This window comes from Phyllostomus hastatus, unplaced genomic scaffold, assembly GCF_019186645.2.
Source record: "Phyllostomus hastatus isolate PE091 unplaced genomic scaffold, TTU_PhHast_1.1 phas_contig_40, whole genome shotgun sequence".
Lineage (NCBI taxonomy): Eukaryota > Metazoa > Chordata > Mammalia > Chiroptera > Phyllostomidae > Phyllostomus > Phyllostomus hastatus.
Genome location: NW_025333872.1, coordinates 23,294,356 through 23,321,555, shown reverse-complemented (window position 1 = coordinate 23,321,555; position 27,200 = coordinate 23,294,356). Strand labels below are relative to the sequence as shown.

The window sequence follows — 27,200 nt, the reverse complement described above, 5'->3', positions numbered from 1 at the left end:
TACAGGAACAAATTTGGAGGACACATGGACAAAAACTAGGGGTGGGGGGTAATGGTGGGAAGAGGGGAGGGTTGGGTGGGTGGGCTGGAATGGGAGTAAGTGGGAGAAAACTGTACTTGAACAATGATTAAAATAAAATAAAAAAACTATATATAATATAGTATACACATTTTATGAAATAAATATATACTTATATTTATAATTTCATTTATCACTACAAATAGAAATAACTTTGTAGTATAGTTTTACTATTTTTAAAGGTATTTCTCTCTCTCTCTTTTAAAGGTTTTATTTATTTATTTTAGAGAGATGGGAAGTGAAGGAGAAAGAGAGGGTGAGAAAAATCAATTCGTGGTTGCTTCTTGTGTGCCCCCTACTGGGGACCTAGCCCACAACCCAAGCATATGCCCTGGCTGGGAATCAAACCAGTGACCCTTTGGTTTGCAGCCCATCAGGCAATCCACTAAGCCACACCAGCCAGAGCTAGTTTTACTATTTTAAAATAGCATTTCTTTCTTTCATTAGAAGATTAATGAAATACATATTTCACATACTGCAAAACCAAGTATAATATAAATGACTCATGCTTAATTTGGTCATTTTAAATATAAAGATAAAAGGCAAGTATTCAAGTGTAACTGCAATTTCAGGATATAGAATAGAATCTCAATTAGACAAAATTCTGAAGGATCCAGTAATCTCTCTTCTCTCTATAAACTCACAGATGGAGGTGAGATTTCATTTATTCTACTTTTCAATGATATAAATTTCTTGAGGTCATCTTTATTATAGTTCCATAATTCTTCTTTAGAAAATGACAGAGTCTGCATTACTTCTTTTATAAAGATCATCATGCAATCAATAAGTAACATTCTAAATTCATTTTTTGCATCAGCAAGCTCTCTGTCTGTTCTTTTATCCTGACAGCCTTTGCTGTACAATACCATCTAAGGTTGTCACTAAACCTCCAGCGTTAGGTTTCCCTAGTAACACAAGGCCTTTTTCTTTGTCTGTATCTGAACTAAAGAAAAAATCCATTTGTATTAATCCCTGAAAACATAAGAAAGCGTTCAGGCTGAGACACATGAAGTTAGCAATGAAAATGGTGAGTTACAAATGAAAACTGGAAATAATTAAAATATAGAGCAGTATTTTGCTTATGGATTTATACAAAGCTCCAGATGGTGGCTTTCCGTATTCATCTCCAGATTAGCTAAATAAAGGCCAAGCCTTATGTCAGCCTGCACATGGCTTTAATGAGTTTACCTCTTACTGAAGCAGGTTAGGGCTTGCACTGCTTCTTTTCAAAAGCCACATATAAAAGAAGTCTTATTTGATAAGGGTCCTAAGAAACAAAGTGATACATGCTAGGCATGTGCAGACATTAACAGTAACCAGGAGCCTCCCAGGGCTGCAAGCTACCTTGACTAATGGTTGAATATCAGGGGTAAGTGGTACTTGATTCCACGTAGAAATTACTTTTCTATTACAAGATGACAACTGCCTAGCAAAATCTAATGACAAAGATGTCTATTGGTCATCATAAATATTTCTTTGACCAAGGTTTTTTTACCTGTTCTTTAAAAAACCTTTTTACAAAATCTTCTTTGTCATATGCTTAAGGGTAGCCATTCTATTTGAACCAGGCAAATATAATTGCTTTGTATTCTTTGGATCTGCAGACAAAGAATATAATTTCCATCTCCTCTGAGGGATAGGATCTGGATATTGCCAAAGAGTCTTTATTTGATCATGAAATACTCAGGGTGGCTTGAGATTTTAAAGTTATTCCCCATTGTTCACTTGCGTATGTAATGCTGTGAAATGTCAATTGCAAAAGAAATTGTACAGTTTTTACACATTGTAGATAAAAGATGTTAAATGTGTATCCACAAACCAGTTTTTTCAGTGTCTTTTATTTTTATGCTAATGCTCACTAGTTTTTTGTCCCTCAGTGAGACTCTAAAAACAGCATTTTCTTCTGGTGTTGTTCATTTAACTTTTCCTATAATTTATCAGATATGGTGATTGTTTTAAAAACAAACAGTAAAAGTGTTTCAAATTTCAAACACCCTTACCTTAACACGTTGCCAATCTTATTTGATTATTTTGGTAATTTATGGCTCAATAGGATTCATCAGTACCATTTAACTCTTAAGATTTTAACTAACTTAAAATCAGTGATCACGTATGGACATATTATAAAAATAATGTGTTTTGAATTACTTGTTATTTTAGGATATGATATAAAATGACTATTTCTTAAACTAAAGATACCCTCTATTGTCAAAATCAATCACAACATTACAAAATATTGTCACTGGGGCCAATATGAGCAATATTTCTTATTCTGCCTAAAATTACTAGATATTGAATGGCATAAAATACATATGATAATATGGGTACATAAATATGCATTTTTGCAATGTACTGTTATGCTGTATTAAAACTGTATCTAATGGGTATTTATATTTAAAACAACATTTAAGTAATAATGTTGCAAGTTTATATTATTAACAGAATTTAGGAAATACAATATAACTAGTGAATTAAATGTATTTATATTCTCAACATAAATTGCAGATGTTAATAATTCAAACTTTTAAGAAATTATTAAGATACTCTTTTAATCTTTACTCTTCTAGAGTGTTGTTATAATTTTAATTGGCTTAAAGTGGCTCTGTAAACTAAGGAGATGTTCAGACCACTTTATTTCTTTCAAAATGAAAAATAAGTGATCTTGATTTAACCTTAACTAAAAGAGTTTTATAAGTATTAATAATAAATTTTACTCAGTGTTTCATAACACAAAACCTAAATGTGAAGAAACTTCTATGTTGCAGCAGCCAAAAAACAAATATTAACAAAAGAACAAATTTTTAAGATTTTCTGCATTATAACTAACTAGAGATTAAGTTTTGTGAGGAAAAGGAATAACCTCAACTATCCTCTCTCCCCCTGAATTCTCAAAACTTATCACCAACCCATCATTTAAAATGCTCAGCAAATACTGAGTTAGCATGTTACAAATAAAATAGCTGCATTAAGTCATTCAAACTTTCCACTTTGATAGTTGCCTGAAAACAATAGTATGTTGTTTAGGGAAAAGGAAAAAAAAAAGAAACAGAGGAATTAAATTTTTGTAGTAGAGAGTCATCAGCAAGCCCTGAGCATATTAAATAATTGCAATTCTAAGCATACATTTTTGTTTCATGAGACCTGGGTTCATTGACTTCTACCTGGTTCTTGCTCTAAATTGTAGCATCAAAATGTTTATTGTTCTCCATGAGTACTCCAAGATGTCAGGAGGCTAATCACCTAATAATAATCTTAATAAAAATCATGTATGCTTGTCAGGTATTACAGAAACCTCAGTGGTGATGGCATATCTTAGAGACAGTCTAATGAAATATTAATCTTTTTGCTACATTCTACCCCAACCAATATAAGTAAATGCTTTATTTCACTCTTATCTCTATGTACTAAAGCTCAAAAATCAGAAAATAATTAAGTATATAGTTCACAAAAATGTGTTCTCAGAGGAAATTCTATCTTAAAAGATAACCAGTTCTTTCTTAAAAATATTGCTAAAGAAATAATCTTTATCTTTGACTAAACTAGAAGAAATACTTATTATTTAACACTGGGATTCTACCTGTGGAGTTTTTATGTGAGAATTTGCCCCTTCTTTGAATCTGATTTCCTCCATAGCTTCTTTTCAGCTTCCCTTTCAAAGACAGCCACATCTAATTCACTCAGTCATTTTCCAGACATGCTGCTATGGCTGTTAAGAGATTATAGCCGGATCTGACGGCCTTGCAAAACACCCTTAAAGTGACTTTGTAACTCCATGTCAATCTATTACATGACAAATTTATACTTAATGCTCAGAAGGAAATTCATTGCTCTCTCTTCAAACTTGCAGAGAACCTCATTAAATTTCCCCATTATCAATAACATTCTATACCCATAATTATGTCAGCTTCTCACAATTTTAGACAACACATTTATCAGATATCAGAACTTTTGTCCTGTTACTTTTCAAGTAGTAATTTGGCATCCCAAGGATTTTAAGTTAAATATAGATAACAAATGGATCATTTTTACGTTTTTAAATCTGAGTGAATACTTAATTTTATGTGGAGAAATTAAACACAGATGGAACCAATACATACTGATTCTGCCAATTCTTGAATAGAATATACTCAATAAAATTTAATAGTAAATCTAATCTATTTAAATACTAATATGTTATTTAAATGATTCATTAAATATTTCATTTGAATTTTAGGATATAAATTTTGAAAGCATTGTATAACATGGATAAATTTATAAAAATTTCTTCAAATAAGCCAAATAGCTTCTTATTCACCATATATATGTTAATACCTGTGTGTGTGTGTATCTGTGTGTATATACATATATGTAGCCTATCCAGAAAACATCCAGCAACATAATATGAAAAATAGAAACATTTATTGAAAATGATACAAGATACAAGAAACACTGTACATAGGACAATGACACCTTAGTGTCCTTCAAAGTAGGCTCCATGGAACCTGACACAGTTCTCCTGGTCGCCATCATCTGTCCTGTCCTGTTTTCCTGAATCTCATTGGTGTTCTGAAATCTGTTCCTTTTCAAAGGTGATTTTAGTTTTGGGAAAAGCCATAAGTCATAGGACATCAAATCTGAGCTGTAAAGGGGATGCATCACTTGGGTGATTCGATGATTTGCCAAAAAACTCTGCATGAAACATGATGCATGAATAGGCGCATTGTCCTTATGAAGCAGCTAATCACGAGTTGCCCATAACTGTGGTCTTCTGAGTCATCTGAATAGTTTCCATGCAGGAATGTTCAAATTTATTACAAAATTTGATGCAGATCTGTTGCTTTATTCAGTCATTTTGAATGTGAGAGACACACAATACATGTGCTCACTCAATGGTATCTGTTGTACCCCACTGAGTAGTAGAGCGAAGTTGTAATTGTTCACACATGTGCATTCTAGTCTACTCTCCTTGGCTGCCAGGTTATATCAATGTAGCACACAGTTTTCATTATATAAACAATGGCTGGAATATACATATGCATGTATATATACATATATGTATGTAAATACACACATGTGTGTGTATATATATCTGTAGGCAATCTGACAGGTTATAGAGACACAGAAAAGTTAATATTTTAGCTCCGTGTCTTAAGTCAATATGAAGGCAGAATTCCTTCTTCCTTGTGATTTCTTAAGTCTTTTTTTTTTCCCCCTTAAGGCCTTTAAATGATTGGATGAATCCTATCCATGTTCTGAGAGGTAATGTACTCAAAGTCCACTAATTTATATATAACCACATTTAAATAATATCTTTGTTGCAACATCTACACCCATGCTTGCCCCAAACAGGGTACCATAGTCTAGCAAAGATAATACAAAATTTTTACATAAAAATATATACTCTCATTGCCTTATATTTATGATATGTTAAACTGTTTCCTTAGTTATTAAAGAAAATAATAAATTTATTCATTTCAAATCAGCATAAATATTAAGTCCATAAACTCACATTAAAGATATTTTTTGTTTATAAATTATACCTAATTTTGAAACTGATTGAAATTTAGTATAAAATTAACAAGTTCAAGTAAATATAAGTAAATAAATTTAAATGGAGAAAAAAGATCCTTTTCCTTCTGGAGAAAATAAACAAAAAAAGATAAATTCTTTGTCCAGAAAACAGAGTAAACAACTGAAAGCCAATGAGGACATGGGGAGAAAACTGTTCATAATCTTCTCACTAACCTGCAGCGATGACAGCTTCTTAAACACATGTCAGTCATTAGCCTGTAGGGCACAACATGTTGAGATTAGCTTGTTAAATCTGAATTTGGCCTCAGCTTGATCTTTAAATGTTCAACATTACATTTGTGGATTTATACTGGAGCCAGAGATATTTAAGTATTATAGGAATGCAACTAAATACATTATAAAATATCCCTAAACTGTAATTAAATTGCAAAGCTGTCTGTCACAAAAAATATTTGTCCAGATATGTACACAGCCATTGATTCATTTATTTACTTATTCAGTAAGAAGTTGTGAGCATCTGTTATCTTCCCTGCACTGTTCTAGGTTCTGAGAAATTACTTTACAAGAAATATTCCATATCTCGTCCAGCCATTATTTCTGAAGAAGAGCAGAAAAATAAAATATAAATAACAAAGAAAATAATTAATAATAAACACCATGCAAATTCAAATTAAATGAGATGCCATTGCCATGTTGGGTACTTTAGATACATGGGGTAGTCTGAGATTTTAATAACGAGGAAGTATATTGATCATCCAAATAGCAAAGAGAAGAATATCCCAAGCAAATGGTACAGGCAGTGCCAAAACCCTGAAGCAGGACAGAGTTTGGTAAAATCAAAGAGGAATGCCATGTAGTTGTAGCACAGACTGCAAAAGAGAAAGCTGTACTGAACTGCATTTGAAGTGAAGGCAGGAGTCAGAGCCTGTGCTACCCCACAGTAGGAAATGCACACTTCATTGTAATGGCAGAGGAAAACTTTGGAGAAGTGTTTTTATTTTTATTTATTTATTCATTTCTTTATGTAGTTAACAGAGGAGGTATATAACTGGCCAGTCCTTTAAAAGTCATCATTCTGGCCTTCCTTCCTTAGGAAAATGGATTACAGAGAGATAGGCAAGAAAAAAAGGAGACTGGTAAGAGAGCTGGAAATACAGGCAGATCTTTTTGGCTGCTTCTATGTTTTTTCCCAGTAGTAACATGACTTCAGTCTTTCTAAGTGTTTGTATTTTTATCCATGTAGAACTTCTTTTCCTTTCAGGAGTAAAAAAAAAACAAAAGATTATTTTTTTGCAGATTTCCTGTGGCCTCCATGTAATTCATTGTTTAATGGAAGGATGATTTTAGATATTTGTACATCTATAATCAAATAAAATTTTTAGTAATCTTTGAGAAAAATAATTTAAACAGTATAGGCAGGAATTCATCTTCTGGATACATAACTAATGGTAATTCTTGCAAAGATCCATACAAGGAAGGTGTGTGTAGCAACAGGGAGTTGGAAGCAACTTGTATATCCTTCTCTAGAAAAAATGGATAAATGTAGTAAATCTCACTATGAAATATTAGACAGCAATAACAAGCTATAGACTAGATATGTGAAATGGGTCAATCCATAAAGAAAGCTGGATGAGAAAACTAGGACAGGGTTGGGATTTATAAAACCCTTAATGGAATTAAAATGCCCCAAAATGACACCATATTTTACAAGAATACATCTATGCTTAGGAGCCTATATGAAACGCATTACAAATGGTTTCTATGAGAAGAAAACAATAGGGTGGAGATTAAGAAATAAAGCATGAAATAAAACATGAAATAGGTCTTGTACTGAGAAATGATGGTGATGTGTTACAGTGAGGAGAAATGTAAGATGTATTCTAATATCAGACATGACAAATGTGGAAAAGTGTGTCCTCGATATGATGAAATATGGTAAATATTACACTCAATACTATGGATCAGAGCCAATATGACAAATGTGGAAGAAATATAAGAAAGAACATTTCAATCAATATTATCATAAAAATTTATATATATATATATGTTTTAAAAGTTAAAATGTGACTTGGAGTAGTTCACATATATGTGAGCATGGTGTCTCCATTTAAGCTCAGGCTATTTCTGTTTAAACCTGGGTCTTGTTTTCTAGTTGTTATAAGCTTTCACAGACTCTGTCTTCTATGTTCTATAACTAAAAGGTCTTCTTTTCTTTATTCACATCACAGGCACACCTTTGTGCAAGTCTTTCTTGTCTCTCATTTAGATTATTACAGTGATTTTCCTAATTGACCTTACAGGGGCTTGTCTAGTCAGCAGTTATAATGTTGTATTACATTTTCAAAAAGAAATGTGATTATAACTCCTTTTCTTAAATTCTTTTGATGTTTATACACTGCCGCAAGAGTAAAATCCAAACTCAGTTTGGTTAGTACATGATCTTCATTATCTGAGCTATTCCCTATAGCTCTCCATTTACTCTCTTGGCGCTCTCTTCTCCAGCCATTCCAACTCTTTTACGGTTTTGTCATTTTACTGATGAATGCTGATATTTACCCTTATGACCCTTTACTGGCTATAACCAAACAATTAAAACATCTCAATATCTTAGGAAAAAGGTATAATCCAGACAGGTTCTTTAGCAGCTACTCTACACATTCATGCCTGACACTCTACATCTGTGAAACTGTGGTCTTACTACTGCTCATAACTGTTTGCTCATGTGTTTTCCACATCACTGAGATGTCCATCAAAGCAAGATATGTATCTGATTTATTTTCTTGCAATTACAGGTCCTAGTATGATGCATAATATAAAGAAGAATTCAATAAATATTTATTCAGTAAAATACATTCATGATATTCCATTAAAATAAGATAATTTCTCAAAGTAAAAAGAAAATGACATAAAATATAATTTATAACTTAGGAAAATTTTTAAGAGGCATAAATTACTAGAGAAATAAAATTATGAAGGTTCAACTTTAAAATAAGTGCAGATAAGCACTTATAAAACCATACTAACCCACCTTCAAACCATAACAATAACAAAAACAAAAAAATAGAAGCATGATGTCAAGTGAATAAGTATGTGAGTACAATATAACAAATTTGGATTATCTTTAATGGCCTAAATCAAGTGCAGTTAACATTAACTAAAATATAGGAAAAATTATAGAAATATTACTTAGGTAAGAAGTAAATTTAATCTATGAATTACACATAAGGCTTATGATTTACCAAAGATGAGCACTCTGATTTTGTTTGACATACTTGACTATTTTGAAGAACTTCCTATTATATTGTCTCAATTTAAGAAATGACTTATAAGAAGTAATCTGTTTTAAACACTATCAAGAAGGCATTCCTTAGTGCTCTTTATGATGAAACAGTTCATGCTTAATGCTTTCTGTGGGGGATTTTTGAAAAAATAAATCAAGTTCTGGAATTAACTAGCTAAAACTGTGCTGATGCAAAGATCATAGAATTTCAAGGAGGAAATGCATATTAAGCAGCGAAATATATTTCATTAAACATTCCTTAGTAAAATAACATCTGCAGCTTGGTAAATGCTTCACCACTCCAGGTGCTGGGACCTAGTACATGCAGTGAAATTGACAAGGCAGTAGTTCACACTACAGCAGTTGTGGGAACACAATCCGAGGAAGGTGTGAGACAAGCATCATCACGCTACTTAATCTGGGTGAGGTGGAGCACAAAATGATCGCTGTTGTCATTCATTCAGTATACTTTATAATTTTCATTAGCTTATGTCTCCTGTCAATTTATAATAAAAATCATATATTACTGATTAAACAAATTTTAATGTATGTTAATGAATACAATTAATTATTTTATTCATTAGAAGTTGGAGCTATTTAGTTCATTACGACAAATACATACTTAGATCTACACATTTTTTGTTTATAACAGATTATACTTTCTCATGTAACCAATAAAAGAACTTTAAATTTGAATGTAAATCATCTATTTATATACAAAAGATAAATATTGCTTCTTGGCCTAAATGTTTAGGAAGGTAAACATGTTCTTTACTTGTAAATGAGTATGCTGTTGCACCTTTGCCCCTACAATGGCTGTTATCTAGGTAAACTGTTTGGTAGACTAGAGTCTTTTCCCAGATGATGACTTACCTACCAGCCTCCCACTCTAACACACACACACAAATTTTACACCACTGCATTGGTGTTAAAGCTCGTTTGATGGACAAAGCTTCAAGTCACTCTTTGTAAACCACACGTCATATGTATTTCTTATTGTCTTATGCATTAATCATGGTAGTGTATTATCTCTGAAATGGAACACATTGGCTTTATTTGCAGGTTCTTAAAATGTATTCTTTTGCCTTAGAAACTGGGGCTAAGGATATGGTTTATAAAGCATCAGGGGTACTGAATAGTTTTGATTAACAGATGAAATGAAATAGTAATTTCATGTCTTCCTTGATACATGCTTGTTATTGGTTCCATTGCCTGATTTTATTACTTGCCAAGCTAAGCTAAGCTACTCCACCATTTAGATTAGTTGTTTTTATATTCTAAAAGTTTAAAACCCAATCATCTGGTAAGAACTCAAAAAATAAAAAAAATAAAAAATATTGTAACTTGATTCTATTTTTAAGCTTGATGAAAAAGAATACTTATGTCGAACATAACTTAAATTCATAGCTGTAGTGTTTTCTCTGTGGGCCTGCAAACATTTACTTATTTTGTTTACAACAGGTCTCATGAAATTAGCAAATCATATTGACAGATGATCAATGTCAGATTTATTAAGAAACTGCCTGAGCAAACAGAATACCAGAGCAGAATCCAATCGGTCACTGATGATCACATGCACATTGTAAATAAATCATGTCTATGGTAAACATTAACTGTAAGTCACCTTGGTGTGAAATACACTTAACATGAATTTGATATTAGTTTGTGAAAGATACTTTTTAAAAATAAAGTACATGATGAAACAACCATTCATAATGACAAATATAGTTGAAACATTGATTTTTATATACTTTTTAAATTATTAACAATTGCCAGTCATAATGATTTTAAAAATAAGAGGTTAAAAATATACTTGTATTTTTAATCCAAACTGAATTCACTGATGTGTATATATTCTGGCTGAAGTTTGAATTTGTGAGCTATGTAAATTTTTTGTGCCTTTATGACCCTAACATAATTCATACTTTTACCATAATTTACCAATTCAATTTGGTCTCTTCAAAGTAAAGACATACACTATTTATTAGAACTTAATCTTATAAAAGAATAGAAAATAAATAAGAATTCCATATTCTAATCAGTCTGAGAAATTATTTTCTTTTTTCTTAGACACTTTAAATTCTGAAATTATTTTTATTGTAAATAATACATACTAAATAAATTGCAATAAAAATACAATAAAATAAATTGCAATAAAATAAATACAATAAAATAAATTGCAAATTTTATTTACACTCTAAAATTATTTTTGAATTATTTTATTGTGAAAATTTATCATAATTTTATGATGTGTAAGGTTCATATATTACTTTACAGTAAACAATAAAGATAAGTTATACTGTACTTATGTTTTTTATAAATCATTAAAAATTTAGGAAATTTTTGATACTCATTCTTCACATGCTTTCTATTAATTTTTATTCATTTAATTATTTAATTTATCAAAAACAGAAGAAGTGGTTTGCAATACTGACTACAGCTAAGTAAATCAAGAGTACTGTTAAAATATAGTGTACAAAATTCAGGTCAAAATTAATTAACCAACTTTAAGAATTTTACAACAGTCATTTGGCATTTATGTACTATGTAGGAGATGGTTAATTGTACTTTAATATCAGTTTGCCTTGTAAGAAAATTATGGTAATTATAAATTAAGATACTCAGATAAACAATATAATTTTGTTTTTTTCTTTACAAGTAGCATGACATCTTTTAATCTATCTCTGAGAATTTGCATGCAAGTGTTGGATGAAATCAGGGATGTTGGCCAGGAAACCAAGGTCAAAAGTTTTGAATAATATAATAGAATCTCTCACTTAATTTCAAATTTTACTAGTGCAGGCAGAATGAACGCTTGTTTTATAGAATTGCTGATCTGGAAAGATACCTACTAGGCCATCTTCTTAAAAATTTTCTGCCAAAATACAATAGATCATTCTTTTCCAGTATAATTGCTGTGCATTAGAAAATAGAGCCCCTGTGAGAATTATCCCAGTGGAAATCTAGGATTTTAAGCAGGTTTAGAACAAATATTTTAGACCAAATTTAAAATAAAATGCCACATTGTTATTTCATTTACTAGTTTAAACATTTTTTATAAATTTAGAATTATGTGTGTGTTAATTTGAATATTCATAGAACATAGCCTAACCAAAGTACTACTGTAATTATATAATTATGTTTATATAGTTCCATGCTTGACTGTGGAGTAAAGATGGTTTTCCATAAAAATCAATAGAAAATCAATTTGCTGATAGAGCCTTATCATCTTTGCAGATATGTCTTTATAAAATAGTCACTTTTAAATTTAATGATGCTTAGGTAGGGTAAAAAATATGAAGAATAATCCTTAATAACCCTTCACTTCTTTTATATAAATATTTCTTTTTTAAGATTTTATTTATTTACTTTATTTATTTACTTTTAGAGAAAGGGGCAGGGAAGGAGAAAGAGAGTGTGAGAAACATCAATGTGTGAGAGATATGTGAATTGGTTGCCTCTTGCTCACACCAAGCTGGGGACCTGGATCCCAACCCAGGCATGTGCTCTGACTGAGAATCAAACTGACAAATTCTCAGTTCACAGGCTCCTGGAATTCAGTCCACTGAGTCACATCAGCCAGGGCTCCTTCATTTCTTAATAAGTACAAATTGAATATAGATCTTACCCAATGCCATCTCCCTTCCTCCCTCATTCACTTCTTTTTTACCATTATGCAAATTTTTTCTTTTAAATATTTTATCATTTCTGCCATTACAGTTGTCCTACTTTTTCTCCCTTTGCCCTCCTCCACCCAACACACACCCCATTCCCACAGTCAACCCCCACACTGTTGTCCATGTACATGTGTCATGCATAAATGTTCTTTGACTAACCCCTTCACCTTTTTTCAGCAGTCCCTGCCTTCCCCTCCCCTCTTACAGCTGCCAGTCTGCTCCATGTTCTATGCCTTTGATTCTATTTTACTTATTAATTCATTCTGCTCATTAGATTCCACTTGTAAGTGAGATCATATGATATTTGCCTCTCATTGACTGGCTTATTTTACTTAGCATAAAAGTCTTCAGTTCTATACATGTGTCACAAAAAAGAATTCCTTCTTTTTTACTGCAGTGTAGTAGTATTCCATTGTGTAAATGTACCTCAGTTTTTCATTCACTTAGGCTGTTTCCAAATCTTGGCTATTACAAATGACACAGCTATGAACATAGGGGTGTATATATTCTGTTGAATTGATGTTTCAGAAGTCTTAGGATATATCCCAGAAGTGGAATGTCTGGGTTAAAAGGCAGGTCCATTTTTAGTTTTTTGAGGAAATTCCATGCTGTTTTCCACAGTGGCTGCACCAGTCTGCTTTCCCACCAAAAATGCACTAGGGATCCCTTTTCCCCTGCATCCTCACCAGCACTTATCGTTTATGGATTGATTAATGACAGCCATTTTGGCAAATGTGAAGTGATATCTCATTGTGGTTTTAATTTGCATCTCTCTAATAGCTAGTGATGTTGAGCATTTTATCGTATGTCTATGAGCCATCTGTATGTCCTCCTTGAAAAAAATGTCTATTCAGGTCCTTTGCCCATTTTTTAATTGGATTGCTTGTCTTCCTGGTGTGGAGTCGTGTAAGTTATTTATACATATATTTTGGTGATCAAACCCCTGTCTGATGTATTGTTGGCAAACATGTTCTTCCATACAGTGGATTTCATTTTCATTTGATGATGGTTCCTTTAGCTGTGTAAAAGCTTTTTAATTTGATGTACTCCCATTTTTTCTTTTGTCCTAAGAAGGCATAACACAAAAAATATTGCTACGTGAGATATCTGAAATTTCACTGACTGTGTTTTGCTGTAGGATTTTTAAAGTATCATGACATATATTTTAGTCTGTTGTCCATTTTGACTTTATTCTGGTGTATGTGTAATATGGTGGTCCGGTTGCATTTTTTTTTTGTTTGTTTTTTTTTGCCAGTGTTTGTTCTGCTCTCTCAACATCACTTACTAAAGAGAGTGTCTTTACTCCATTTTATGCTCTCACCTCCTTTGTGAAGTATTAATTGATCATAAAGGTGTGGGTTTATTTCTGGACTCTGTTCTACTTCATCCATGTATGTGTTTGTTCTTATGCCAGTCCCAGACTGTTTTGATTACAGTAGGTTTATTGAATCATTTGATATCAGGTATTGCAATCCCTTAAACTTTGTTCTTCTTTCTCAAGACTGCTGAGGCTATTTAGGGTCATTTTTCATTTCGTATAAAATTTTGGAATATTTGTTCTAGATATGTACACATGCCATTGATATTTTAATAGGAATTGTGTTAAATCCATAGATTGCTGTAGGTAATATGGACATTTTAATGATATTAATTCTTTCAGTCTATGAATATGGTACATGCTTCCACTTATTTGTGTCTTCCTCAATTTCTTTCTTCAGTGTTCTATAGTTTCCCAAGTATGGGTCTTTTACCTCCTTGGTTAAATTTTTACTAGTTTCTTTTTTTGTGTGTGTATATTGCAATAGTAAATGGGATTGTTTTCTTAGTTTGTCTTTCTGGTAGTTCATTTTTGTTATATAAAAATGCCTGAGTGTTGATTTTCTATCCTGCTACTTTGCAAAATTAATTTATTAGTTCTGGCAGTTTTTTGGTGGAGCCCATAAGGTTTTCAGTATACAATATCATGTTGTCTATGAATAATGACAATTTTACTTCCTCCTTTGCAATTTGGATTGAATTTTATTTCTTCATCTTGTATGATCACTGTGGCTAGGACTTACAGTACTATGTTGAGTAAGACTGGTGAAAACGGACATCCCTGTCTTGGTGCTAATCGTAAAGGAAATGTGTTTAGATTTCACCTATTGAGTACGTTGTTGGTTGTAGAATTTTCATTTATGGCATTTATTATGTTGAGGTATGATCTCTTTAGACCCATTTTGCTTATTTTTTTTTATCAAAAATGGGTGCTGGGTTTTATCAAATGCTTTTTCTGCATCTATTATGATCATGTGATTTTTATCTTTCATTCTGTGTATGTGATGTATCACATTTATTGATTTGTGAATATTGTACCAACCTTCCATCCCTGGGATAGATACTACTTGGTCATGGTGTATGATCGTTTTTATGTATTGCTGGATCCAGTTTGCTAATATTTTGTTGAGGGTTTTAGCATCTATGTTCATCAGGAATAATGACCTATAGTTTTTTTTTTTTCTTTGTTGTGTCTCTATCTGGTTTTGGAATTAGGATAATATTAGCCTTGTAAAAAGAGCTTGGAAGTCTTCCCTCTAATATTTTTTTGGAATAGTTTGAGAAGGATAGATGTTTATTCTTTGAATAATTGGTAAAACTCACCTATGAAGCCACCTGGTCCAGGACATTTGTTTGCTGGGACTTTTTTTTATCATTGTTTTGATTACATTAGTTGTTATGGATCTATCTAGGTTTTCTGCTTCTTCCTGATTTAGTTTTAAAAGATATTATGTTTCTAGAAACTTTCCATTTCACCCAGGTTGTCCAATTTCATGGCATATTGTTTGTACTATTTTCTTACAATCTTCTATTTCTGTAGTATCAATTGTCACTTTTCGTATTTCATTTTTTATTTTATCAATTTTGGTCCCCTCTCTCTTTCGTTGATAAGGTTAGTCAGTTTTGTTTATTTTTTCAAAGGTCTAGCTCCTGAATTCATTGATTTTTTATTGTTTTTTTTTCAGTCTCTATGTTATTGATTTCCACTCTGATCTTGATTATAGTTTCTCCTTCCTACTCACTATGTTTTCTTTCTAGTTCTTTTAAGTGTGGGTTTAGATTATTTATTGAGACTTTTCTGTCTTCTTTCCTGTGATGCTATGAACTTCCTTCTCAAGACAGTTTTTGCTGTGTCCCATAGATGTTGGGTTGTTATGTGTTCATGTTCATTTATTTCCAGGTACTTCTTGATTTCTCCCTTGATCTCATTGATGACCCATTCATTAATTAATAACATGTTATTAAGCTTCCATGTATGTGAATATTTTGAGGGGTTTTTTTAGGCTGATTTCTAGTTTCATGCCATAGTGATACAAGAAAATGCTCACTAAGATTTCAATTATCTTTAATTCTAAAACTTATTTTGTGTCCTACTATGTGATCTGTCTTTGAGAATGATCCATGTACACTTGAAAAGAATGTGTATTTTTCCCTCAGTAGCCTACTCTAAGCTACAAATGATCCACAGTTTTTGCCTGTCTCCTCTTTGCTTGGCTACATCTAGGATGGGCACTGGTGTGCAGCAAGGCTGGCTTTGATCAGCACAGGGCCCAGGGGTGGATCAGCAAAATACTGAAGGTACCACAGGATCCACCTTCACCTGCCTCTGCCTGCTGATCTGTTGTTAGTCTTAGTGTAGCCACTAAGCCCACTGTTTCTTAGGGGGCTTCTGATGGAATGGGAGAATGGGGCCCTTTGATGTACCATGGGAGGTGCTGTTCAGACTTTAGGAAAGATGGTGGGTATGTTCCCTTATCCCCATACCACAAGTCTGAGTATGTCCCAGATTGTTTCCCTAAACTCAGTAGGGTAAAATCCATAGTAGGAATACAGGTGGGTCCTCCAAAGCCAAGAGTTTGGGTCTGCCAGGAACCAGGAAGTGTGTTTATAGAGCTCTCACATGAGCAGAAAGTGCCAGTCTGGTTCCTGAGAAGGTGTATGGAATGTCTACACCCTACAGCCAGTCTCTGACACCCCTTGAGTCTGCCTATGTTGCTGTCTCCTCAGCAGGAGTTAAGATGTGGGGTCCAGGAATGTAAGGAAGAAAAAAAGGTACAAGGTGAGGTGAGCAGGTTTCCAGAGGGTGGGGTGATTATTTTCCCCTGGGGGGGGGCTTTCTCTTCTCAAGAAAAATGGCTGTTTCAATATCATATCAAGATGTGTCCCAGCACAGGGAGCATAGCAGCTCTCTCTTCCCCATATTTCTTCCCCAGACCTCCCACTCTCAACTCCCCTCAGGTGACTCAAGTTCACACCACCCTCCCTTTGTGGAGCCCAAGATGAATGGTTGCTAAAAAGAAAACTGACTTTAGCGCCTTAGGAAAAAAAGACCCACATCCTCCTCCTTTCTCTAGCAATCTGTAAAATGCTTTCTATTCTTCTCTTCCATCGTGCTGTTTATGTGAGATGCTACATATTCTGCCATCTCACTTGATATCTATTGTACTTATTAGATGTCTAAGAGTCTAAATATCTTAAGAGCCAAGACTCATATGAAAGGAGGGAAGGAAAACTTACACTGTAACAGTGTGATTATTATATACAAAATTTTTAAAAGTAAAACACTGAGCTTTCCTATGGTTCAAAATTAACCTGGATTATATATTTTTAAAATGCTTATTGTCATAAAAAGCATTAGAAACAATTCTTCCACTTACATTTTTAGCAGTTTGTAGCAGTTTGTAAGAACATTATAAAACATGGCTTTGTATCACCAGAACTAGATATCTCTACATGGTCATAAATTGTATAGATTTTCTAAGTGCTGAATAATTACATTTTTTCAGTTACTTTATAGTTCTTTATGGAAAAATTCTTATGCATAATTAATTGTAAATTTATACTTTTATCTGAATGCTTATCATTACACTGATATCTCACTATAATATGATAAAAATATATCCACCTTCACTTGATACTAGGACACAATTTCATAGCATATTCTTTTAACAAACCAAGTACCTCTAATTAATATTTAATATTTTCTATTATTTGTATTAATTTTTATATTAGAATTTTAGACATAAATTTTCTAAAGACTGATCACTACTAACTCATGCAGTTAGATATAGGATGAACTAACAAAATACCTTATTACTAAAAATTTTTATAAATACATATATATTGCAGCACACCAAGCTAAAATAGGATGTTTTCCTACTTTTAAATTTAACTTAATTTTCTTAAACAATTTTTACTTTTATATAATTAGATATTCCCCAGAAATAGGCTTGTTTATTGCAGAGAAAATAAGTTAGTGATTTATTACAAATCGCTGAAAAGTTTGACCTTCATATTTACCTCAATAATTCACATTTCTTCTATTGGGATTCACTTCAGCATGTCATACATAAAACTAGAAAATTTCAACTGGACTGTTCTATGTATAGATTCTGAAATATAATCTTCAGTTTATCTCTTAATTTTGCTTACCTAACCTTGCAATTTTTTTAGTACATTAGTTTTTCAAATCATTCCATATTCTCTTTAAGTTGTCTCAGTACTACTGCTCATAAATTATTCAGTTGTATTTTTAATGATTTAAAGATGTATAAATTTAAGTCTTAATATTCCATCATTTTAAAAGGACAAGAATAACAATAATATGGTTAATGCATCATTTATCACTCATCTGCATTTCCAGCTTAGGTATAAATGTGTGACTAAAAATAAATTATTCCTTTTATTTTATAGAGTAAGTATATTTATAATATTTAAAATTAAAATAATGTATTTGGATCATATTTTCCTTTTTAAAAATTTAATATTTATTTTATTTTAAAAATATGGATTCTTTTAAAATGTATTTACACAGTGTATAACATTAACAAAAGCTCTCTTTTAATTTTTCAGTGTTAACACCAAATCCCATCCATTCTAGCTACAATATTGTTAAATGATTCCCTCCTCACAACATCAGTGCCAACATCTTACTTCAGATATTCACCCTCTGTACCTCATCTGCTATAATAAACTCTAAGCCCTGTTGATGTGTACACCACACTGCTACTGCTTCCTACTTAAAGCAAAAAAAAATGGGTGTTATAATTTCCTGTTTTAAAAAACCTTGTTACCTAAAGTATAAGTCAAAATTTCCTAGAATGACATTTACAGTAGATTGTTACAATATGGACTTATCCTTTATTTTCCAGTTTCTTTAACAAAGACATGAATTCTGCTACCCTCCCCATTTGTATGTGTGTGCACATGTGTTTATACCAAGCATAAACACATGTGAATATACCTATATAATCACACAATCATATTGACTGGATTACATAGACTTCTTTAGTGTATGATAAATTTGCCATAAGAAAGCCAAGAGGTGAACATCATTAAACAAATTAGCTTGTAATAAGTGGTTACCTATCTTGGATGATTCAACTTAAATATTTTCTGTCATATGTTGGATTCAAGAGGTAGAGGTGGTTATTAGTATACATTAAGGGCTGTTGGGATCAACTGAAGAAAGCTGGGGAAAAGTAGAACAAGGTAGACAGAGAACATGGGCTCTGTTATAGTTTAAATAATAACCTTTAAAGATATCCATTAGAATGGTTTTAAATAGAGAGAGGGCTGGACATATTTTTACATCTGCATCTACCCATCATTAGATGCAGGCTGTCACCAAGAAGGTCAATACTCCTTGTTTGGGCAACACTCTTTATCTGGAATAATTCCTGAAGTTGAGTAACAGTCAAAGCCTGTCTGTTGAAGCACTTCCAGCAGCTGGGGAAATTAAGTTCTTTAATATGAAAGAAGGTTCAGGAAAGTGTATCACAGGGTCCACTCTCCTTACAGCAGTCACTAAATTAGTCAATGTGAATTGAAAGAATAAAATGTTAAGCACTGAAATATTAAAGAGAATGTACTGCAAACATTGTTTTACTTAGAGAATGTGAATGATTCACTCAGAGAATGAAATATATAGAAGAAATTACAAAGTATAAATATTTGAACATATTAATTGCTTCCTCTTGTGTACGTGTGGACACATATGTTCTTCTGATATAACTTTAATAAAGAGGTTAAAAAGAGAACAGAAAGAAAATATTTAAACAAATATGTAAAATGGTTAATACTCTCATAACTAAATTAGTGAAATGGAGAGGGGATTGAACTCTGTGCAGTAAAAATAGGAAACTAATTTTACTTTGTCACATACTTGTCCTTCAGTCATATTAATCTCCTTTTGTTCAACTCTGAGTATTCCCTATAGCTTTCCAATCATTTTCAATTGTAAGAAACATTTTGTTAAGGTAACTGTGACACATTTGGTTATTAAAATCTAGTTCATCTAAACTAAACTTCACTTCTGACATCATATTCACAGCTTCTTTCCATCCCCACCCCCAGGCTTGATCCTTGACTCTAGGTTTATGGATCTGCAGAGGAGAGGAGAAAAGGGATTGCAGGAGGGAGATTTGGGAGTTATGTAATGGATGATACTGAAATAGGGCCATTGATGCCTCTATGTGGCCATCACCAAATGAAGACTTTACTCCATGTATGGTGCTTGCTGCTGTTCTTTAGAGGTCCTAGTGGGATTTTGATTCTACCCAGTTGCCTGATAAAAAATTGCTCATGCAGTGAGCTGTCCAAAAGCTACAATTTTTGTATTACTAGACCCAATCTGGCCTTCTGAGCATAGGGTAGCAAGAAAGAAAACTATCAGCTCTACTGTCCTCATGGTCTTTGTAATTATCACACATTTATCCTGCCAAATGATTTAGAGACACTTGTTTAACTGCAGACCCCTTTCTCCTCACCATGCCATGGAAAGCATCTCCAGACTTCTCCGGTAGAAAATAGTCTCTAGATTCATATACACTACAAAGCTCCCCAGAACACACACCAAGCTTTCTCAGGTGCTATTATGCCATACTCCATTCCTGTGACATATCAAGCCCATATATTTCTGGAGTTCAGCAACCATTTAGGTGAGAAAGGAAGTGCCCTGCGTCTCCCATCTCCCACAGGAAATGCCACAATTTTCTCTAAGCCTATGCACTCCCTTTAAATAAGCTGCACAAAGTCCCAGTATTTTCTGATATAGTTTGGAGAGGTGAGAATCACTGCAAGAGAGTTTGTTATTTTTAATAAATCCTTCATGAATGTCTTACACCATTCTTTAGAATAGATAGATGCTTGTTTCCTTCAATATCCTGTTACATCTCAACACAAATTTCTTCAACAAAATATGATTTGCAAATATCATGACCTGAATATATCCAAAGGCAATAAATATTAATAGATGACTTACTGTTGAATTAATACAACTCTAAACCTAAACAACCCTTCTCCCTCTATTTATGATTATAATATTTTAAGGTACAAAATACAATTTCTCTCCTACTTTTCCAAGTTTTTTCCCTCTGAGATAATAATCCAATTAGCAAAGACAGATTAAAAGAAGAATATAACCAAATTTAATCCATATGTACATGCCATAGAATATGAGACCAAAGACCAGATTGAAAAGTTGAGATTTATGTGTATTTCTGGAGCTAAGGTGAAAGGATGTGTAGGGGTTGTAGGTTGTGGTTTAGGACTTCGAAGGGCAGAAAGGCAATTCACATGGAGATGAAAAAGCAAATATTTGGTAAATAAATATTTTCTGGGCCATCTTTAACAAACAGGACTTTGGCCCATGCCATGTTAGTTTCCTCTTTGTCTATCACACATTAGTTATATAACACTGTACTTACCTGTTTTGTTGCCTTCCTGGATAAGAACTACCTAAATTCCTTTTAGACAGTTAGGGGGATCAACAGTTTTTCCTTGATCTTTCTTTTCCTAAAAATTACCAGCTGAAAATCAACATTCCAAAGGACATATTTTAGCATGTAAATTTTGGTCCTTCTCAATATGCTTTGCCAAAACATGTGGAATGAAATTGTCATTATTGCCCAGAAAATGAACTGAGGCCTGTGTACAGTTGATTTTTACTAATTGATTTTAAATTACTTGGTTTCAATACATGGTTGAAGGAGAAAGAGTGAATAAATTCAAATAGTGTCAGTAATATTGCTTGTCATTCTACTGAACATGTGTCTCAGACCCAGTGGGCTGCAGAAGAATCTGCTGTTTCCACAATCCTTATCAGTTTCAACACATGTCCTTCAGGCTGTGTGCTTTGCTCAGCACTAAATGTGCTTCTAGTTCTTAAAAAGACTACTTATTTTAATAAAATAGGTACCCTAACCAAAGCTGTTACTTTATCTGATATTTTACTGAGGAAGTAGTATTTTATTTCAATAGGGAGAAAACAGTAGTGTACATTTTGAAAGCCAGAATGTAAGATCTTCAAAAGGGCACTTTTTCAGTAACTGACAAAAGTAATTTTTGACATTAGGTTTAATTTTTTTGGATGTGCTGACAATGAAATAAAATTTGATTAAGTATCATGCTGCTGTACAATCTCTTTGGAAAATAATTTGGCAATATGTATCAAGTCATAAAGTACACCAATATATATTTGGAATGATGTACTACAAGAAAAGAGGGCTTGGAATTTTACATTCACTGGAGTTCCATCAAGGCTTTGGTGGTTTTTATTTACAATCTCTACTTAAAACACTGACTCTTATAATTGAATTAATTCCATAGTCAAGAAAACTTTATGAAATCCAATCTAATGATGCTACTTCCCTGCTTAAAATGATTATATAGTATCTCATCACCTATAAATAAAACCCCAAATTACTTATAGTGGCTACATGTATTGATTTCTTTCTAATATAACCCCATTTACCTTTCCTGGTAACTCTAGCCTCTCACTCCCACATGAGTACTTGCTGTGTTCTGGATAAACAATATTAAATTTACCTCAACTTTTTTCTTTATTCTTCCCTATAGATATGCCCTTTCCACTTTTCCTGAAAATTTTACTCTCATTCTTTGAAAATGTGGGTCTGTCTTTTCACTCTGTCTCTGTGACTTCTTTGAATATGGTACATAATTAGCAAGTTAATTATTTAGTAACTATATTAGAACTCCTGGAGAACACACTCTTAATGTATTTTAAACTTATTATACTTAACATTTTATGACAAACACTAGACAATCAAAAAATGTTTGTTGAATGCATGATTAGAATACTAAAATGCATTAATAAATGATTAAATAATAAAAATTGACTTCCTTTTGAAAAAATAAAAATAATTACATTTTTATATTTTCAAAAGATTATACACAAATGAATTAACCAGTGATTATGTACATTGTGAATATAATCTCATAGCTATGAAATTTATGTTTTGGGATATTAAAAAGCCCTGAAAGCTAGATAGGATCAAACCTTGATGCAGAAAGCAGGTTTGTCTTTTTATCAGGATAATAAAGTTAATATTTCCCTCTCACTCTGCACAAAAGTTGGGCAGATTTGCTAGCACTCTCCTTTAGAGATTAGTTTAGGGCTTCATAAATTTCTGTTTTCTCAGCAATGACATAAACTCACAATCCCAGGCAGCATCCACCTGGGACTGACTCTCTTTATTGCTTCCAAAGGATTTAGGTGTGTCAAAAATTGTACTGCAGGTTTTACAACCCAGGAATTATCTTTCTCAAAGACCTGGGAGTCATTTCTTTGAAATGTAATCATCAAGAAAATAGTGCTGGTAAGTAGGGGTACTTAATAGTACAAAGAAGTAAATGACTTTCTGAAAGCAGCCAGTGGCACAGGTAAGAAAAGAATCCTATTTCTGTTCCTTAAATTATACTGCCAACTTGAAAACCATTGCTCAAATACTACAATTTTTCATTTGTTTGATTCTCCTTATTTTCTTTGGGTTTTTTTGGTCTGTTGACATGTAATTGACATGTAATACCCTATTAATTTCAGGTGTACAAAATAATAATTCAATATATATACATATTACAAAATGTCTATTTACAGTCTGTCACCAAACAAAGTTATTACAATATTACTAATTATATTTCCTATGTTATATTTTATCACATTTTATAAATGAAAGTTTTAACCTCTGAATCCCCTTCATCTATTTTGTCTGCTCCTCTAACCCCTCACACTCTGATAACTACTATTTTGTTTCCTGTACCTGTGTCTGCTTTTTTTTGTTTTGTTCATTTGTTTTAAATTTTACATTTCACTTATAAATAAAACTGTATGGTATTTGTAGCACTCTTTGTAGCACTCTTATTTTACTAAAAATAATATACCCCAGGTCCATTCAAGCTGTTGCAAATGGCTAGATTTTATTCTCTTTTGATGTTTGAGTTTACTCCCTTGTGTATATTTGTGTGTGTACACCTGCCACATTTTCTTTGTCCATTCATATGTTAGTGGACCTAGATTGTTGCCATATCATGGTTATTATAAATAATACTGCAATGAACATAAGTGTGTATTTATTACTTCAGTTGTTATTTCTTCTTCTTCTTCTTCTTCTTCTTCTTCTTCTTCTTCTTCTTCTTCTCCTTCTTCTTCTCCTTCTTCTTCTTTTTCTTCTTCTTGAGGGAAGAAAAGAAGTCCAGGGAGGGAGAAGGGGAGAGAAGAAAGGTCAATGTGAGAGAGAAACTTATGAATTTGTTGCCTTCTGTATGCACTCTGATTGGGGACCAAGACACAACCCAGGAATGTGCCCTAACCAGGAATAAACTGGTAACCTTTCAGTTGACAAGACCGAACTCAGTCAACTGAGCCACATCTTCTAGGGTGCTATTTTCCTTTTCTTTAGATACATACCTAGCAGTAGAATTACTGGATCATACAGTTGTTTTATTTTCAATTTTTGTTGAAGAACCTCCATTCTGTTTTCCATAGTGGCCACATCATTTTACATTTCCACTAACGGTGTGTAATGATTCCATTTTTTCCATATCTTTGGCAACACTTGTTTTGTTTTGTTCATTTGTTTTTGGTCTTTTTAATGATAGCCATTTTAACAGGTGTGAGATATCTTGTTATCATTTTGGTATTGTCAAATAAAATATTATCTTATTTTCAGAATAGACAATATCTTATTCCATATGCCTGTTGACCATCTGTATGTGTTCTTTGGAAAACTGTCTATTCAAGTACTCTGCCCATTTTAAAAATAAGGTTGGTTGTGTTTTTGATATAGTTTGTGTACCTTATATATTTTTGTATATTAATCACTATTTGGGCATATGATTTTCAAGTATCTGCTCCCATTCAGTAGGTTGCTTTGTATTTTTTTGCTCGTTTCCTTCACTGTGGAAGCTTTTTAATTTGATATCATTGCATTTGCCTATTTCCGCTTTTGTTATTCTTGCCTGAGCAGATTGGTCTGAAAAATATTGCTAAGGTTAATGTTGAAGGGCCTATTGCCTATGTTTACTTTTTGCCATTTTATGGTCAGGTTTTACATTTAAGTATTTAATCAATTTTTAATTTATTTTTTATATGGTGTAAGAATGTGGCCCAGTTTCATTCTTTTGCATGTAACTATCCAATTTTCCCAGCACCATTTATTGTAGAGACCAATTTTCCCCCCATTGTATATTCTTCCATCCTTTTTCATAGATTTATTGATTATATGTGTGTTGGTTTATTTGGAGGTTCTTTCAATTCTATTCCATTTGTGTCTGTTTTTTATGTCCGTATCATACTGTTTTGATTACTACAGTTTTGTAGTAAAGTTTGAAATCTGGAAGCATGATACCTTTGGCTTTGTTCATCATTCTCAAGATTGTTTAAATTGTTCAGGGTTTTCTGTGGTACTAAGCAATTTTTGAATTTTTTGTTTTGCTTCTGTAAAAAAAAAAAAGCCATTGGTATTTTGATGGAGATTGCATTGAATCAGTACTGTAGACTGTGTTCAGTATTAATTATTCCAGAACCTGAGCATGGTATATCTATTTATTTATTTGTGTTGTATTTAATTATTTCATCAATGTGTTATAATTTTCAGAGTATAGGCCTTTCACCCCCATTGGTTAAATTTATTCCTAGGTATTTTATTCCTTTTGGTGTAATTTTAAATGAACTTTTTTTCTTATTTCTCTATCTCATAGCTCATTATTAATGTATAGAAACACAACTGAATTCTATATCTTAATTTTGTATAATGAAAATTTACTGAATTTATTTTTTAGTTTTAATAATAGCTTTTTGGTAGACTTTAGTGCTTTTTAAGTATATTATCAGACATCTTTCCTTTTTTATTGTTGTTCAGTTATAGTTGTCCCAACTTTGCCCTATTCTTCTCACCTGTCCCGCCCACCCTACCCGAACCCTCGGTTAGCCCCCACCCTGTTGTCCATGTCCACGGGTCCTTTATACATGTTCCTTAACTAGGCCCTTCCCCTACTGTCCCTTGTTATCCCTCTCCTCCCACCCCTCTGGTCACTGTCAATTCATTCCTTATTTCCAACCTGTAAGTGGAACCTAATGAACGAAACAAACAAATGGGCCACAGACACAGGACCACAGACATAGAAATAAAAACATCTTCATTTTAAATTGGACACCTTTTATTCCTTTCTCTTGTCAGATTGCTCTGGCTAGGACTGCCAATGCTATGTTGAGTAGAAGTGGCTAGAAAGAGCATTCTTGTCTTGTTCCTGATCTTAGAGAAAAGCTTTATATTTTCTTCCCAGTGTATATGGTGTTAGCTGTGGGTTTGTCATATGTGGCCTTGATCATGCTCAGCTACATTCCTTTTATACCAGTTTTACTGAGAATTTTTTCATCATAAATGGATAATAGATGTTGAATTTTTTAATGTTTTTCTACATCTAATAATTTTATAATTTTATTTTAATCCTTTTTTAATTTTTAATATGGTGTATCACACTAATTTATTTTTGGATGTTGCAACATCCTTTCATTCCTCAAGTAAATCTCATGTGATAGTAGTATGTGATCCTTTGATGTATTGTTGGATTTGGTTTGTTAATATTTTTGTTGAAAATTTTTGCATCTGCTATGTTCATCAGATATATTGGCCTTTATTCTATTTTTTTCTTTTTCTTTTGGTAGTTTGAATGGTTATTCCATATTATAGATAAATCCTACTTGATAATGAGATATGTTTTTAATACACTGTTATCATTGGCTTGTTAGTTTTAGAGGATTTTTGCATGTATATTTATCAAGAATGTTGGTCTTTAGTGTTTTTGTTTGTTTGTTTTCTTTATCCTTCAGTCTTTGTCACACTTTGCTATCATCATAATGATACTGAGCTGATGAAATGAGTTTGAAAGTGTTTCACCTAAATGATTGGTAGAATTCTCCAGTGCTGTCATCTAGTCCTGTGTTTTCCTGTGTTGGGAGGTATTGATTACTGATTCAATCACATTACTATTAGTCTGCTTGGATAATCTATTAATTCATTATTTGATCTTGTAGGGATGTATGTTTCTAGAAATTTACCTGTTTATCCTAGGTTGTACAATTTGGTATATAATTTTTATAATCTCTTACGGCCTTTAAAAAAATTTGTGGCATCAGTTATAATGCTTCCTTTCAATTCTGCCCTTGAGTTTTCTCTCTTCATTAATCTAATTAAGGGTTTGTCAATTTCAAATAACCACCTCTTAATTTTTAAATACTTCAATTGTTTTGCTATCCTCTATTTTGTTTATTTGTGCTCTAATTTTTATTGTTTCCTTCTTCTGCTAACTTATGGCTT

The 27,200-nt window shown here is 32.5% G+C and overlaps 1 protein-coding gene across 1 annotated transcript in view; it reads left to right on the top strand.

Moving 5' to 3' along the window:
* Positions 1 to 1,294: 1,294 nt before the first annotated feature.
* The window catches only part of EYS (eyes shut homolog), a 1,607,944-nt gene continuing 1,582,038 nt past the window's right edge, over positions 1,295 to 27,200 (top strand). The window contains exon 1 of the mRNA XM_045842859.1: positions 1,295 to 1,447. The gene's annotated coding sequence lies outside the window, so the exon portion shown is untranslated. The remainder of the gene's footprint in view (positions 1,448 to 27,200) is intronic.